This window comes from Podarcis cretensis, assembly GCF_951804945.1.
Source record: "Podarcis cretensis genome assembly, chromosome: 8".
NCBI lineage: Eukaryota > Metazoa > Chordata > Lepidosauria > Squamata > Lacertidae > Podarcis > Podarcis cretensis.
Genome location: NC_137177.1, coordinates 15,128,957 through 15,142,307, shown reverse-complemented (window position 1 = coordinate 15,142,307; position 13,351 = coordinate 15,128,957). Strand labels below are relative to the sequence as shown.

The following is a 13,351-nucleotide window of genomic DNA, read 5'->3' as shown; positions in this document are numbered from 1 at the left end:
TTAACCAATCGGAGTGAGTAGTTTCTAGGTCAAGCAGACCTTGGCTTTCTGCCAAGAGTAAATTGACACTGCCTTGAGTTAATTGTGTGAAGCCAGAATCTGTAGGTTTTCATGAGAATCAATTAACAGAAACTGAACAGTGCAAAAGACAGCCAGAAACTCTGTACAAAGATAAGGGACTAAGAGCATATGCTTTCATACAGGCTACACCATAATCAATGGCAGGAAAACCTTCTGAGAGATTGAGAAGGGAAGAAAGTTCACACTCCCCCAGCTCCCTCTATGTAAAGGTCATTCATCTCAGAGAACAATGGTGACTTTGTCCCATGCTCAGTCCTGAACCCAGATTGTGTCTAGATTATATTTTATCCAAGAGTACTTGTAGCTGCCCCACCAAAACTGGAAGGCCCTAGGGTGGATTGCATTAATATAACACAGAGATACAAAAACAGAGAAAAACATCAGCATGCTCACTATACTTTTGATTTTGGCAGTTCCTGATCGCAACATGCTGGCTGAAAATGGTTTGCATTGCCCATCCTGCTTCTCCAAAGGGAAGGAAATGTGTAAAAGTGAGAAGACCATCCACTGCCTAGAGAATGAGACCCAATGTGTTGTTTTTAAAGGAATTATTTTTATAGGTAAGATTGCTACTCAGACAAGGAAAAAAGGCCTAGTAATTCTTGGTCATGCAGACTCTCTCCGTGTCCCCTTCTCTCCCTTCCTCCCTTTCCCTTGCATGTTGCTGGAACAATGAGAGGGATCATATATCTCACTGGCCCCACTCTGCACCCTACTGTATTGTTTTGCCTGCCTGGTCTGTGTCCTTTAACTCTCATAATGCCACTTGATTGTCTGGAAGGAGGATTCAGATTGAGATGTGTATATAAAATACCCTTCTGAACAAAAGTAAAAAAAGTGCATTGATTGCTTCACCCCAGTTGAATCGGGATCTCTCCACAACTAGGATGCAGTCCAGGACAAAATGTGTCCATCTTGCTCAGAAAAATATTTATTATGTAAAAGGAATGTATTACATTTCCTTAAATTCTGTGACAATGAGCAGTATCTGGTTAACTCAGACCATTAGTGCAAGGATTTACAGTTGTGCCAGAGAATTTATTCTCTCTTCTGCATGTATGTGCTCTGTATCCTCCCAAAATCTCCTCCACAGAATTGGGAAAACGCTCAGAAATCATTTAGGGGATACACAGAAAGAGGAAGAGAGGGGGGATATGTTCCCTTCTACAACCTTACATTATTTTGTTGATGTCATGATTTAGCTACATCCGTAAAGATAAAGTGCTTTATATGCATTATAACAATTTGACACCAGATGGCACTTGGGAGTCCCGTCTTTCATTAACAGGATTTCCTATTACCTCTGGTTAATAACTTAATTAATTCCGGAGGTCCGTTCTTAACCTGAAACCATTCTTTCAGCATATTTTTCAGGAATAAGGCTACATTGAGAGGGAATTTGGAATGAATGGGGGAGGGGCATATGGCTGATTTGCCTCAGGAGGACAGAGGCAGATTCCAGGCCCTTTGTGATGCTTCTGCCCTACATTCTTTCTTCTCTTATTTATGCTGCCCTTTACAGCCTTGGCTTTGCTAGTTTCTCTTTTAAGGGTTGAGTAACAATTCTGAGGTGAGTACCTGATTGGCTCTTGGGAGTCGCCTTTTTCACCTGCTTTATGTTTGATGCGTTTAACATGAAAATAGATATGGTAAAATAAAAGGATGATTCTCTGGATACTTAGATCACAGTGGGGCAATGAGGGAGCCTCAGTTGGCACCCAACCATCCTGAGAGACAATGAAGTGCATCTCCAGCTTTTTTTGCTGCTGCATCACCCTGTTGACTTATGGCAGGTTCACACACTCAAGGTTCAGACACCAAGGTGGGAGTGTTGTTTTCAGATATTGCTGTGTGGTTAGCATGTGACTTTTAACATGCCCAGGAGATGGCAGGGATAGAATTCCTCCCATTTTATTGCAAATCACCTGCCCACCAGAATTTGATTTGGTTAATCTTATCAATTAGGCCTGTTTTCAAATTCTCTGATTTCATTATATCTTATACCATATTTTTCATCCTATAGGGCGCACCGGCCCATAGGACGCACATCGTTTTTTTTTTTTGGGGGGGGAAATGAATACAAAAAAAATTTCCCCCGCCCCAAGCCTCGCACGCCCGGCGGGAGCTCCTGCCGGGCGCACGAGGCTTGCAGGCACTCGCCCGAAGCACGGGGAGCCCTCCGGAGGGCTCCCTGTGCTTCGGGCAACAGGCTGCCACCCCAAGCCTTGCCCGCTCGGCGGGAGCTCCTGCCGGGCGCGCAAGGCTTGCAGGCACTCGCCCAAAGCACGGGAGCCCTCCGGAGGGCTCCGCGTGCTTCGGGCGGAAGGCTGCCTGCAAGCCTCGCGCGCCCGGTGGGACCTCGCTTGCAGGCACTCGCCCGAAGCACCGTGCTTCGGGCAACAGGCTGCCACCCCAAGCTTTGCACGCTCGGCGGGAGCTCCTGCCGGGCGCGCAAGGCTTGCGGACACTTGCCGGGGCTGCAGGCTGCTGCCCGCAAGCCTTGTGAGCCTGCGGGAACTCCCGCCGGGCTTGCAAGGCTTGCGCACAGCTTCCTGAAGCCTGGAGAGCGAGAGGGGTTGGTGCGCACTGATACCTCTTGCTCTCCAGGCTTCAGCGAAAGCTTGCATTTGCCTCATAGGACGCACACACATTTCCCCTTCATTTTTGGAGGGGAAAAAGTGCGCCCTATGGGGCGAAAAATACGGTAAGTATAACCTGTTTATTAATATTCTTTGTGTCTTGAGAGTCCTTTGGGTATGATACCAATTTTAAATTATATCTTCTAATGCTGAAACTTTTGTATATTCCTGTTCTGAGGAAATTATGATATTTCTCAGATTTCTTAAATATACTCTTTTAAAAACTTATTAAAATTATCATTCACCGTCACAGTCCCTGAGTAAAGGACTAATGTCAACATTTCTCCCCCCCCCCCCCAGATGTAATTCAGCTCCACAATTTCACTTTCCAAGGTTGTGGAACAACAGATTTTTGTGCCATCGGGAAAAATCAAAGACACATAAATGGAGCTGGGGGCTTTGTCCTTTCTGTTACCCAAGAAAGTTGTTACAATGCTTCACGAATCTCACACCAGCCTGAACATGAAGAGTGAATGGGACAGTGTCGACCTCTAAAATCTATGGCAATGAGGGGGAATTGGAGGCCTAGTGTTGAAATTCAGGACTCAGGATCTCTGTTTCTTTCTTTTTTGCTTTTGGTTGAAGTAAAGGGAAGCAAGGGGCAGAGAAAAAGAGGTCAGAATACGGGAATTGTGGATTCTTACTTCACAGAATCCTGTTGTGTATCATTAAAAAACAGTTAAGTTTTCATTATAACGATTACAATGCAAAATAAATGGTTATGGAGAATCAAATGCTGGTTCTCAGATCTGTTTCTTTCAGATACAAATGCAATTATGATTTATTGATTAGCCACACAGATTACGAAAGGCGCAATACATAAAACAGAATAAAAACAAAATGAACACATTGCACAACTAAAATTATTATTAGAATCAATGATTCCTTAGATAAGAGGTTTCTCCTTTGAAAGATTTAAATTAGGGCATATTTTAAGGCAGAGTTCATTGGAGCTCAGCTCAGGCACCTCTCAGGTTAGTGCCATTGTCATTCTAAGAGAACAAGGAACAAGTTCGTGGTGAACTCTGGCACTGGCAAATCTAGAAAAATAGCGCTGATCCCTACAAACCTTTCTCCTTATAATCGTAACTGTAAAGGCAAAACAGATCAATTTTTCAGAGGGGTAAGGGGATTTGTCCCTTAATAAATAGTTCAGCATATAACCAATCCATCTCTCAATTGGGAGATTTAAATATTTGAACAAAGCTTCTCTTAAGTCCTCATAGATGGAACAAACCAGTAAGTAGTTGGGTGAATATTCAGGCCGCTTACCTTTACATAGGCAAACGACATAGGGGATCTGGCGAGAGCAGCCTTTAAGTATGACAGAGTTGTAAAAGCTTTTTCCCGTTTGGTATTTGTGATGTGCTTACATAGTGAGGGAGCTGAATGGGTAGTTTGGCATACGAAGGTGCAGGACTGTCTCCCCCTCTCCCCCCCCCATGAGGCAAGGTGAGGCAACCATCTTAGGTGGCTGGATCCATAGGGGCAGTGGTAGGGGATGCGTTATCCCATGTTGATGGCCTTTCAGCCGATTCCCTGGTGGCCCGCTGGAATGTGGAGTTAACCAGGGCTATTGACTGTTTGGCTCCGAAGCGCCCTCTCCGATTGCATGGAGCCCGGAGAGCCCCGTGGTTTTCCACGGATCTGAGGGCAATGAAACAATCGTTGAGACGGCTAGAGCGCCGGTGGCGGATAACCCATTCTGAATCTGACCGGACACAGGTTAGAGCTCAACGTCGAGCCTACCAAGTGGCGATAGCGACGGCGAAGAAGACTTTCTTCACCGCCTCTATTGCATCTGCAGAAAACAGCAGCAGGAGACTCTTTCAGGTGGTTCACAATTTAGCGGAACCACCTGTAACATCGGGGCCCAGTACGGGCCACATGTTCTCCTGCAATGATTTTGCAAATTTTTTTGCAGATAAAATCGCTCAGATTCGGGAAGAAGTAGACTCCACCGTGGGAGCAGGGCCGGGGCGGGAGAGTGCTAGAGTCCTGTCTGGTCAAGTTGTGTGGGATCAATTCCAATCTGTTACCTCCAAGGATGTGGACAGGCTGCTTGGACGAGTGAAGCCAACCACCTGTCTCCTGGATCCTTGCCCATCCTGGCTTATAAAAGCTAGCCGGGAAGGACTGGGCGATGGGCTTCGTGGGGTGGTGAATGCTTCCCTCTGTAAGGGAGCCTTCCCAGACCCGCTGAAAGAGGCAGTTATTAAACCGCTTCTTAAAAAAAATCTCTAGATGCGGCCACGATGGCCAATTATCGCCCAGTCTCAAACCTTCCATTCTTGGGCAAGGTGATTGAGCGAGTGGTTGCTGAACAACTCCAGGCACGCCTGGAAGAAGCGGACCATTTGGATCCCTTCCAGTCGGGATTCAGGCCTCATCATGGGACTGAAACTGCCTTGGTCGCACTGGTTGATGATCTCCGGCGGGCTAGGGACAAAGGTGAGAGCTGTTTCCTAGTTCTGCTGGATCTCTCAGCTGCGTTTGATACCATCGACCATGACATCCTTCTGGACCGTCTTGAGGGGCTGGGAGCTGGGGGCACTGTCATACAGTGGTTCCGATCCTTCCTCCTGGGCCGTGTTCAGAAAGTGGTGGAGGGGGATGAGTGTTCAGACCCCTGGGCTCTCACTTGTGGGGTGCCTCAGGGTTCTGTCCTCTCCCCCATGCTTTTCAACATCTACATGCAGCCGCTGGGAGGGATCATCAGGAGGTTTGGGCTGGGTGCTCATCAGTATGCAGATGATACCCAGCTCTACCTCTCTTTTAAATCAGAACCAGTGAAGGCGGTAAAGGTCCTGTGTGAGTGTCTGGAAGCGGTTGGAGGATGGATGGCGGCTAACAGATTGAGGTTGAATCCTGACAAGACAGAAGTACTGTTTCTGGGGGACAGGAGGCGGGCAGGTGTGGAGGATTCCCTGGTCCTGAATGGGGTAACTGTGCCCCTGAAGGACCAGGTGCGCAGCCTGGGAGTCATTTTGGACTCACAGCTGTCCATGGAGGCACAGGTCAAATCTGTATCCAGGGCAGCTGTTTACCAGCTCCATCTGGTACGTAGGCTGAGACCCTATCTGCCTGCAGACTATCTCGCCAGAGTGGTACATGCTCTGGTTATCTCCCGCTTGGACTACTGCAATGCGCTCTACATGGGGCTACCTTTGAAGGTGACCCGGAAACTACAACTAATCCAGAATGCGGCAGCTAGACTGGTGACTGGGAGCGGCCGCCAAGACCATATAACACCGGTCTTGAAAGACCTACATTGGCTCCCAGTACGTTTCCAAGCACAATTCAAAGTGTTGGTGCTGACCTTTAAAGACCTAAATGGCCTCAGTCCAGTATATCTGAAGGAGCGTCTCCTCCCCCATCGGTCTGCCCGGACACTGAGGTCCAGCTCCGAGGGCCTTCTGGTGGTTCCCTCACTGTGAGAGGCCAAGTTGCAGGGAACCAGGCAGAGGGCCTTCTCGGTGGTGGCGCCCGCCCTGTGGAATGCCCTCCCATCGGATGTCAAGGCGATGGACAACTACCTGACATTCAGAAAACATCTGAAGGCAGCCCTGTTCAGGGAAGTTTTTAATATGTGACATTTTAGTGTATTTTTCATCTCTGTTGGAAGCCGCCCAGAGTGGCTGGGGAAACCCAGCCAGATGGGCGGGGTACAAATAATAAATTATTATTATTATTATTATTATTATTATTATTATTATTATTATTATTATTTGGTCTCCAAGGAATTCCTTGCCCCTGCTGCTGGCACAGTGGCAACAGCAGCCGCACTGCGCTTCTTAAAGACCAGATTTTCCCCTCCCTCACAATCAGGTTGCCTCTTCAGTGGCCTCTTTGCCAATAGGAGGCGCTGCTGGTCTCCTCCTATGCTTGTTTCCTGTGAGGATCTTTATTCCTCACCCTTCACATTCTTCCGGATGTCGATCTACACTCATCTCTTCTTCCCTGGAATGGCGAGGCACTATTTTGTGGTTTGCCTTAGCTGCCAACATGCCTTGGGAAAGACTTGCCAAGGAGCACATTTGACCATGCAATTATGCTTCTAAATATGAAATTTCATATGACAAGGTGTCACCTCAATATCTAACACACTCAGAATATCTCAAGGAAGATCATAATCATCAATAATTTGTAGTATTATCTTATTCCAAGATGGAGGCTCTCTATTGTTAAAAATCTGAATCTCCTTGAAACCTCCATCCCATTTTTAAATTTTATCAATACATACCTAAGGGAAAGAATATACACTCTGACCTTCACTGAACAAACACCAGTTTACATAGGAGGCAACTCCAAGGTGGCAAGGGGTATTCACTCCCCCCCCCATCCCATAAAATGCCTGACTGAGCCGGTCCCTCCCAAAGTTGATGGGCATGGCAGCTGGTCTGTCTGTCTCTCCTAGTTGCCTTCAGACAGGGTGCTATAGACACTGCCCCCCCCCCACAATTCCTCTGATTGAGCATCCTGGCAGGATACTTTGGTCATGCATACAACAGGCATCAGTAGTATTAGTATACTACCTCCTGTCTATTGGTTATGCCCCACCCCTCTAGAGTTTGACTGAAGATGTCATATAACACTGCACGCCAAAAGTCCCATCTCAGATGTCCCACCTCCAAGGGCCATTATAAAATAATTTGGGGGAGATCCATGTAACTGAATCTGTGATGATGGCACACCACTGCCTTCTTCAAGTAGATAGGGACCACCCCCTCTTTCAAGGAGGCATTAATCACTTCCCTGACCCAGTCAGCTGTCCCCTCCCTGCTACTTTTCCTCAGACAAGAGGGGCAAGGGGCAATGTCCCTGAATCTTACTAATTGAAACTCATCCAACACATCAGGGCTAGACAGTGCTCTGGACACCCCTTGAGTTTCATCTGCGGTAACAGCTGAGTCAGGTTCCCAGTGGATGCAAGCAATTTCATCCTCAAAATGCTTTGCAAACAAGTCACAGCACTGACAAGTCACAAGCACATTCCCCGGCTCCCAATGACAGGCCCTCCCCATTTTCACCTTGGATCTTTCCTTTTTCTCACCCAGCCTCTCACCCTGGGAGATGCCCACTTCTCCACCTCTCCACCTGGTTACTGGCACCAGGTTCAGATTTCCCACCACCACCATTTGCAGCACATTAAGCATTTTATTTTGTTTTATTTTTTAAGCCCAGACCATTGTTTCATATCATCATGTGATTGAGATATTTTAGCAGTGCCTTATCTTTGTGTCCCCCCTTTTTTTTAGTCCAAGGGGGTTTCCTAATTAATGAAACATTGAAAATAAATGGAGAGGGAAATTGCCACATTTTCTTAGATGTGATTACACACATATAACTTTACTCCATCCTTTAGAAATTCTGTTAGTATAAGCAAATACAAAAGGCACACCCATAGAAAGGAAACTAGTAGAAGGAGGTTGTGGCGATCACACAGGGTCCCCGGACGTTTCACGGTCTATTGACTCTGTGCCACCACTGCGGTTAGCTTTCTTTGCTGCCACCACCCCACTTCTCACGGGGACACACGGAGTCCAGACAGTTGTTAACATAAACAAATAATCAAGTTTATTTTTAAATGCAGGAACAAGCGCATGGTTACAGTTTATTTCTCTCTTGTCAGTTTCCTAATCTTAGTTCCTAACAACTTCAAACTGAATTGTTCCCAACAATCTAACTCCCTAACAATTCCTCTCACTCTCCCACAATACCACTCGACCAACCCACACCTAAGCCACCTCGAGCTTCTCCAACACCCGAGCCTCAGCTCCCAACTCCCAAACCTCAACTCCCAATTCCCAAACCTCAACTGACTTTTCAAAACCTCCCACTCTATCTTTTACTCCCCCCTCGCATTTTCACTGGCCAATCACATCACACCCATATTAACCCTTTCCTTGACGCATCCTAATTAATGAAACATTGAAAATGAATGGAGAGGGGAAATGCCACATTTTCTTAGATGTGATTACACACATATGACTTTACTTCATCCTTTAGAAATTCTGTTAGTATAACCAAATAGAAAAGACACACCCATAGAAAGGAAATGAGTAGAAGGAGGTATATTTAAAATAAAATTAACAGCAATAATGATGGCAATGTTGATGCTGCTAGGATGTATAAAAGCTAGAACATCATAAAAGTAGGAAAGGAAGTAAAAGAAAGAGGGAAATATGAGAAACAGTAAAAAGAGAAAGATTGAAGGAGGGGAGGGAAGAGAAAGAAAAGAGAAAAAAGAGAGGAATGTGTGTGTGTGTGTGTGTGTTTAAAATGGGCATAATAGCTGTTCAGAAGTCAGATCACTGAAAACAGGTTAGAAGAGGAGATGTTATCTACAACCCTTTCAGTCATGTAGCTCCACTATGTCCAACCTGTAGATTGCGATTGACTTTGATCATGAAAAGAATTCTGCTGGATCGCTGTTGCCGAGGCCTCACCCTCCCTATCGTGCTCCCTCTGCCAGAAACAAACCAAGCAGCCTCATCCCAAGCTCCTCTCATGGGAGGGGATGTTCTGATGCTGCACGCGCCCACCCCTGTCCCATCAGGGAAGCAGCCGGTGAGCTCCTCTCACAAGATGGGTTTTTTAAAAACCTGCCCCTGCCCCTTACCGGAGGAAACCTCACTTGTTGGATGCAGCCCCTGCAAAGGACGTGCCTGCCCCACCCTGAGGGAGGACAAGCCCCCACCCCAGCAATGTTCGGTGTGCAGGGGCCGCAGCAAAAGCAAGTTTCTCTTTGGATGCCATGCTTGCGTTGCTTGCATCATCATCATCATCATCACTGATCAATTAATTAAAATTATTACTTGCTATCTTGCCCAGGGCAGCTCAAAGTGACTAACAAACAACACCCCACAAAGAGGGAGGGGGTATTGGTTTGTGAGAAGGAGTCAACCTGGTTTTCATTATGTGCTTTGTGTTTTTCTCTCGTAAACTGCCCTGAAATCAACAGCTGAAGGGCAGTATTCAAATGTTTTAAAAATAAAAATAAACCAAAGTGTGGGCGGGGGGTGGGAATTACATTAGAAACACCCCACCCACTCCCAGAATATTAGGATGTCAACGCTCTTGCTAACAATTCTTCCCTTCAGGTCCAGGAGACACCTGTGGGTACAAAGGATGTCTGGGCGATTCCAGAAAGCAGGAGCTAAATGGACCACTCTCTGTTGCCCAATGTCTCCAGCAAAATATATCACCCAGGATGCCCAAAGAGATCTGAATTATTGGTTTGGATCAAGGCTGTATCCAAATATCCACCAAAGGTACAAAATACATATTTATTTCAGAAAAATACAATAACAGTATTTTTTAAAATACTGATAAGCTACAAAACTAACAGTGTAAACTCGAATGGATGCAAGCAGGTTCCAGGTTCACCTGATGTCTTGGAAGAGCATTTGTGTGACATGCTAATTGTTGATTACTTTGTGCCTCATTAGGATTAGTTTGTTTCCAGCTCAGTTTTACCAAAAAGCCTGAGGGAGCAACACATTTATTTAAAGTACCCATTTACTGACAGTGTTGGTGTGGTTGGACTGGAAGAGGCACCTGGCTGAATCCCACAGAGTTCCTTAAAAAGATTGCATCCAATATGAAAAAAGAGATTTGTGTTACAATATAAAAATATAGGATGCACTTCCTATTTCCATCATTTTCTGCTCCTCACTGGACCAGTCCTTCCCAGTTGGAATCCTTGGACACCTATCCTTGGCCCATAATTCCCTCAAGTCAGCTTCTTCTTTCATAGGTTACCTACTTGGCTTTTGATCACTCTGGCATTATGAGGGCCTCCCTGAGGATATATGAGGATTTTCACAGTTGGTTTCAACTAGTGCCGCCCAGGCTTAACAAGACAGAGGTGTGGGAGCAGTGCAATGGTTGGGCAAGCCCCTGATTTCTGGTCTGAAAGGTGCTTCCAGCAGAAGGCGTGAGGACTCTGACAGGGTCCTAGAGTCCAACTGTCTTCTTCCCAAAGCCTTTTAAGGACTAACTAGGCTTTGGGAAAGGAGCCCTCACGTCTCCTTCCCAATGCCGCTTCCACCCCAGGAGGTGCTTCTGTGATCCTTCTCTGCTGGTAGGGAGAAATCAGGACACCCTGGAATCAAGGTACAACCCATGGCAGCTTATTAATGAATACTCTAGCCATTCTGACCAAATCGGGACTGTTGAGGGGTATAAATTCAAATCAGCTTTAAAATAACTTTGTCTCCAAGGTGAATGGACTCTTGAACTGTAAGGAGAATATGAGAACATTTACAAAGCAAAATGGTCAGAGCTGGAGGCCCATAGGATTGGTGTAAAAGGCCAATGCCTTTTGAATATGACTTTTTGTATGTTGTTTTTTAACAAGACTAAGGTACCTGAAGAAACAAAGATCATTAGGCCCAGCCAGTCTCTTTCACCACCTGTTCTAACTCTTTTATCATTTCACTTATTTGAGAGATGTGTCGTCTTGTATTGAGGTTAGATGATATAACCTTGCATTGAAAAACCGTCAAATCTCTGCTTGCCTGCAGATTTACATTTAAAAAAAGGCTTTGATGCTTTATATCAGGAAATACCATACTTCCCCATTCCAAACTATTGATTAGAAGGATACACATCATAGAAGCAAATTTTTATTTTCCGCAATCATTAATATTTATCACAATAGAAATAATGATACACAATACAGCACTCTTTTCTCTGTGTGCTGCATCCCATTTCCCTCCACCAAGAGCAAAAAAGAAAGAGACAGAATTCTTGATTCCAAGCATTGCCATTAGGCATCCAACCCAATCACACAACTGCTGTGAATTCACAAGGAGAAGGTTTATGATGAACCAAAATTACCCATCAGTGTGCGGCTGGTGTGAGATACCGTATATTTCACCCCATAGGATGCACTTTTTCCCCTCCAAAAATGAAGGGGAAATGTGTGTGCGTCCTATGTGGCGAATGCAGGCTTTCGCTGAAGCCTGGAGAGTGAGAGGCATCGGTGCGCACCGACCCCTCTCGCTCTCCAGGCTTCAGGAAGCTATTCGCAAGCCTTGCCAGCCGGGCAGGAGTTCCCGCGGGCTCACAAGGCTTGCGGGCAGCAGCCTGCAGCCCCGGCGAGTGTCCGCAAGCCTTGCGCACCTGGCAGGAGCTCCCGCCGAGTGCGCAAGGCTTGGGGCGGCAGCCTGCTGCCCGAAGCACGCGGAGCCCTCCGGAGGGTTCCCCATGCTTCGGGCGAGTGTCTGCAAGCCTTGCGCGCCCAGTGGGAGGTCCCGCTGGGCACGCGAGGCTTGGGGTGGCAGCCTGCCGCCCAAAGCACGCGGAGCCCTCCGGAGGGTGCCCCGTGCTTCGGGCAGGCGTGTGCAAGGCTTGGGGCAGCAGCCGCGGCTGGGGGGGGAAAATATTTTTTTTTATTCATCCCCCCCCAAAAAAAAGATGTGCATCCTATGGGCCGGTGCGCCCTATAGGACAAAAAAGACGGTTCTTGAAGCTATATAATAGTTATTTCAACTGGAAAAGAGTTTGAGGTAGGGGAGATAAAGGGAAGTGCCAGAGAAATCAAAACTCCAAAGTATATTTTGAAGAAGTTGCAATAAAAACTATACAGACTTATCTGGAAGTAAGACCCATTGAAATCAGTGGCACTTACATCTAGGTAGACAGATATAGAATTGCATTGTAATCCCTTTGAAATAAATGGTTACTACTTCCATAAACAGTGCATAGGAGTGTGCTGAAATCCCTACGAGTTTGCTACAGTCCTTCCAGCCAAATATATTTATTGGTGAGGGATGGGGTGGAAAATTGAGAAACATCTTTCGCTATCAAGGAAAGAAGCAAACCTCCTTTGAAACTGGAGGTGGAACATAGATATTGTGGGTTATTTTGCCCCGCTGTGCTCCGGAGTCTTTGAGTGAATGAACCTTGAACGCACCTTGTTTTAGAGGCGGAGAACAAGATTTTTTTGTTTTGTTTTGTTTTCCTGTTCTCCCCCTCCAATGGTTTTGTGCGTCCTATAGAGCGATTACGGTATTATACAGCACGTAGCTTCTGAACTGCACTAATCGTGCTTTATCCCTCCTTTCAACTATCTCAGCTAAAAATATTTGTGATATTATTGGGTTAATCATTAAATAGAATAATTTTCTTTCTTCTTTAACTTACTAAACAGAAGGAAAATAATTAAGAAACATTAGTGAGGCATCTAGTCATAAGCTTGCATTTTTATTAAAGCTTATATGTTTAATCAGGGCTTGTATTTTAAAAATGAGCTTAAAGATCTTCAAATGTTTTATGCCAGGCAGAAGACCAGTTGCCTAAGAACCTTGGCAAAATGTTTTTACTCCTAGACAAGGGGGCCCCCTGATTTATAGCAGAAAACAATTCTCAAAGTCGTAAAAAGGGAATTACAGGCTGACAGCCAAGGTTACACTGACCCTACAAATTAAGGGTGGATAAATAGTAAAATGAGCCATATCTTCTTCCTAAGGTTAAAAAGGTCAAGAGCAGTGGAAAAGCAACTGGTCTGGCTGGCAGAAACAGAGCATTTTTGGGAAGTCTTTTCTAAAGCTGTTTCTTTCTTAAACTAAGATCCTTTTAAGATTTCTTTTCCTTTTAAAAGGTTATTTATGTATTAAATATAT

General features: G+C 45.7%; 2 long non-coding RNA genes across 2 annotated transcripts in view; both read left to right on the top strand.

Annotated features, from left to right (window-relative positions):
- The first annotated feature begins 561 nt into the window (after positions 1 to 561).
- LOC307221823 lies at positions 562 to 3,090 on the top strand. The gene is made up of 2 exons (XR_013841554.1): positions 562 to 641; positions 3,021 to 3,090. It is a non-coding gene; the product is annotated as an uncharacterized lncRNA (long non-coding RNA).
- Positions 3,091 to 5,025: 1,935 nt separating this feature from the next.
- Positions 5,026 to 13,351, top strand: part of LOC307221758 — a 251,803-nt gene continuing 243,477 nt past the window's right edge. The window contains exon 1 of the long non-coding RNA XR_013841479.1: positions 5,026 to 5,171. This is a non-coding gene — a long non-coding RNA (uncharacterized lncRNA). The remainder of the gene's footprint in view (positions 5,172 to 13,351) is intronic.